This window comes from Elephantulus edwardii, unplaced genomic scaffold (genome assembly GCF_000299155.1).
Source record: "Elephantulus edwardii isolate Elephantulus edwardi_28Jun2011 unplaced genomic scaffold, EleEdw1.0 scaffold00208, whole genome shotgun sequence".
Taxonomy (NCBI): domain Eukaryota; kingdom Metazoa; phylum Chordata; class Mammalia; order Macroscelidea; family Macroscelididae; genus Elephantulus; species Elephantulus edwardii.
In genome coordinates, this window is record NW_006399958.1 from 454,348 (window position 1) to 458,725 (window position 4,378).

Below are 4,378 nucleotides of genomic sequence, written 5' to 3' on the forward strand. Positions count from 1 at the left end.
GAGGAAGACCCTCTATGAAGTGGATTGACTCAGTGACTGGGGTAATCGGGATGAGTGTGTTGGAGGCAATGAGATTGGCACAGGACAGAGCAGAGTTTAGGGCTGTTGTACATAGGGTCGCTATGAGTCGCAGGTGACCTGACGGCATATGACAACAACAACAACATATTGTTGTTAACGGGCACAGTTGCCAAATACTAGATTATTTTTTTTTTGCTAGTATAATAATTGTGAAAGTTCAGATAATGGGGTAGTATAGACTTTTATACTTCTATACCTATAGACTTTTATATAGTTAACGAGGAGTATTGTTGTTGTTAGGTGCTGTTGCATGGACTATGACACAGTGACCGTATGAACCACAGATCTGAACCTTGGTCTATCCTGTGCCATCCACACCCTCTCCACCACTCTAAGCCCATTGCTGTAGTCACTGCCAATCCATCCTGTTAAGGATCTTTTTCTCCTTCTCTGAACCTCTACCTTTCCCAGCATGAAGTTCTTTCTCAAGGACTGGTCCCTCCTTACAACAGGCCAGAGTCTGTGATGTGACGTCTCACCATCTAAGGAGCACCCTGGTTGCATTTCCTCCAAGACAGACAGATTTATTTGTTCTTTTGGCAGTCCATGGGATATTCAGCGCTCTCTGCCAATCCTATAATTCAATCTGTTCTTCAGTTTTCCTTGTTCACAGTCCAATTTTCCCATGTATACAAATTAAACGCAATGATTCATTGCTATCAAGTCAGAACCCACTGAGAGCTGACCCTCCAACAGGTTTTCGGAGGCTATACGTCACACAGGAGGAGACTGTCCATCTGTTTTTTTTCCTCCAGAGCAGCTGGTGGATTTGAACTGCCTACCTTTGGGTTGGCAGTGTAATGCCCTACAGTGACTTGGATCAGGTACACGTTAGTCTTTAAATGGATCTCTACCCTTGCACTTTTTCACTTTTTTAAATTTTATTTTACTATCTTTTGTGTGTGTGCCGTCAAATCACATCTGACTGGTACAGGAGAAGATTGTCCCTCCTTTTCCAGCAGAGCATCTGGTGGATTTGAACTATGCGCCTCTGGGATTGCAGTATAGCTTCTTGCCACTAGGCCACCAGAGCTCCCTTATCCTTGCACTTTTTCTTTTTCAAGAGCTCCCCAACAGCAGATTTCCCCATTAGCATGCCTTCTGATATCTTTTTTCCACTAGTTTATTTACAAAATTCTAATACAAATTCGAACAAATTATTTCAATTTCCCTCGCCCTCCCACTCATCAAATTGTACAACCCAATGATTAACCCCCCTTTCCCCCTGCACATCCACATCCCTCTGCTTCCAGCCTCTCCCACCCCTCCTAGATCCTTACACTCATTCTACAATAACGGTCTTATACAATATTTATCCTTACGAGACAGAGGTAGTTCACTCAGCATAATGCTCTCCAGTCCCTCCCAAATTAGGTAATAATCTACAAAGTTATTGCTCCTGCGTGCTGCATGGTGTTCCATTGTGTGAATGTACCATACTTTCTCAATCCATTCATTTGCGTTTGGACATTTGGGCTGTTTCCATGTTCTTGCGATGATGAATAATGCTGCTATGAACACTGGTGTACAAATCTCACAGAGGCCTTTTGATATCTTCACTGCCACAGCTGTGAGTGTTGATTGTGGATCCAAGTAAAACGAAATCAATGGTCACACACTATAAACATCCGACTAGCTGATATTAGATCTGAGTCATAAGAAAGGAACCCCATCCATCACTGAGGAATTGCCTGTGCTCTGTTCTTGGTGAACTGCCTTCACGTTGTGAATTATTTAATACACCTCATCATCTTTGTAATGCCCACCAAGCAAGTAAGGAGCTCTTTGCAAATGTGTCTGTGGTCCACCAAAAGCATTGGACCGCTTGCAAAGGATGCAGATAAAGGTAAATGATGCCTTTCAGGTGGGTACGTGCAAGAAGAGTGTGTAGAAGGCAAACGTGAGGAAGGGTCGGTTCTGCCGTCTCATCAGATTTACAGCGATCTGATAACCCAATCCTGGTTTATAGCAAAGGTGAAAACAGAGATCTCGCCAGCACTGAGAAAGAAGATCTACAAAATGCAGTCCATCCTTTGGACTTGAGATCCCCTCAGGACCAGAGACGGAGAGCTGTAATATCAGAGACTTTTTGAGACCACAAGATAAGGAAATGGCACAAGCTGAAACAGTGGCAACAAGGATGGCAGAGGTCAGAGAGCAGTCAGGAGAGTATGCTGTGAGTTGACTCAATGCTATTCTTCCTGGTGGTGCCTGAGTCCTGGAGAAGGACGTAGTGCCTAGTAAGAGAGTCAGTGAGAAAGAGGAAAGCCCTCAAGGGGATGGGTGGCACAGAGGTGTAACAAAGAGCTCATGTCATTGGGGATAATTTAAGTTCTGTGACAGAAAAAGGAAGGGAAGGGGAGGGGAGGGGAGGGAAGGGAAGGGAATGAGCAAGTCATCCTGCAGGGAGAGCTCAGGTGAGCTCTCTCCCTCCCAGCAGCCTCTCTGACTCCATGGCTGACCCGTGACTTGTGTAGCCTGGTTTGGAAGGCAGATTGCGGACATTATGGTCAGGTCAGTCCCTCTCTTGGGAGGGCGCTGTTGTCAGTAAGATCTAGAGGGACAGGGACCGTACAGGTGGGCAGAAGTGGTGAGGAAGCAGGAAATCAGAGTAGGTGGTGAAGACAGAGGAACTGGTGAGGCTTAGATTGAGAGGGGCAGAGAGAGATGGTGGACAGAGATTTTATAGTGTGAGGGAGAAGGAAGCAGGAAGAGAAAGACAAGGAGATTCTGTGTGTGTGTGTGAAAGAGAGAGAGAAAAGGCTGACAAACAGAAAGATAGATGGACTATGTGAGGCACACAGTGAAGAAAGGTTTGCTGTACAGTGTGTGTGTGAGAGAGAGAGAAATGGAGATACATAGTGACAGACACTGAGAGAGAAGAGTTGATGGAGGTAAAGGAGATATGCAGACAGACTTTGAGAGAGAAAAAGAGGGAAGGAGAGGGAGCAGGGGGTTGAGGGAAGGGAGAGGGGAAATCATTAAGTCAGAGTGTTGGGTGGGTGGAGGGAGGGGTAAAAATAAAGCAATGTCCATAAATGAAAAACAATTTAAAGAAGAAAGAAAAGAATGGATAGATTGGCAGGAATGTGTGTGTGTGTTTTACAGAGACAGAAGAAAGGTGAGAAAGAGGTTGTGTGTGTAAGACAGAGACAGACAAAAGACAAAGAGGTGGATAGACAGAAACTACGTGTACATTTGAGAGAGAGACAGGAAGAGCTAGAAAAGAAAAAGAGATGGCTAGAGAGAATGTGGAGTCCAAAAAGTAAGAGAGGGTTAGAGACAGAAAGATTGTGTGTGTTTGTATGCGTGTGGGCACATGTAAGAGAGAGAGAGTGGTAGAGGAGGGTCAGATGAGAGAGAGAGAGAGAGAGAGAGAGAGAGAGAGAGAGAGAGAGAAAGAAAGAAGAAGAAGAAGGAGGAGGAGGAGAAGGAGAAGAAGAAAAAAGAAGAGAGAGAGGAGAAAGAGAGAAGGGACAGAGATAGAAAAGAGAAAGATGGGGTTAGAAATAGACTGGGTGTGAAAGAGACAGACACACAGACAGAATGAGAGGAAGAGAAAGAGTTTAAGAGGAATGAAAGAAGGCTGGGCCTACTCTCTGGGGTTTCTTTGTGTGTTGATCTTTCTAATAAGAACCCCACACCCACTCCCACTCCCACCTCTTCCCCCATCCCCAGGAAACTTGAATGGGATTCAGCTTCTTGCAAGTCAAGCTGTCCTGCGAGAGCCAGGCCCCTCCAGCCGGGTGAGCCCTGCCCCTGTGAGCCCCCACCATGCGCTGTCATCAGCATGCCTGCCCTTGGAGGACCACAGGGCTTTGAAGAGCCGCTGGGACTGCTTCATCTTTGAGCTGCTGGAGCCCAGCAGGGACCCTGGTTCCTAGCAGGTGCTCTGTAAGTATTCATGAGCCAGTGAAGCTTTTTCCCACCCTCCTATTGCAGATCTCAATTCCCCACTTCTCTAGTCTCCACCTTGAGACTTTCTTCTCCACCCACTGCCTCTGCCTGGGCGCTGCCCCTAGTCATTTCAGGGCAGGGAGGGAGGATGTCTCTCCTCCTTCTGCGTGCCACCAAATATTAGGGATCATCTTGTGCCCTTCCCCAGATATGAACTGGAATCCAAACCCTCAAGACCTGTGGATGGCCTCCATTCGGGCCTCGGGTTTTCTCAGTTACATTAACGAGGTCATAAACGTAAGGGATGGGAAGTAAAATAGAAAAGAAACCGATTAAATTAGACACAGAAAAAGCAAGCAGAGACGGGCACATGAAGATGGCAAACCGAAAGCAGCTAAGA

The 4,378-nt window shown here is 46.2% G+C and overlaps 1 protein-coding gene across 1 annotated transcript in view; it reads right to left on the reverse strand.

The window, feature by feature from the left end:
* The window catches only part of GRIN2D (glutamate receptor, ionotropic, N-methyl D-aspartate 2D), a gene marked incomplete at its 5' end in the record, with an annotated part of 68,711 nt that overhangs the window by 52,181 nt on the left and 12,152 nt on the right, over positions 1-4,378 (reverse strand). The gene's annotated exons all lie outside the window — the stretch shown is intronic.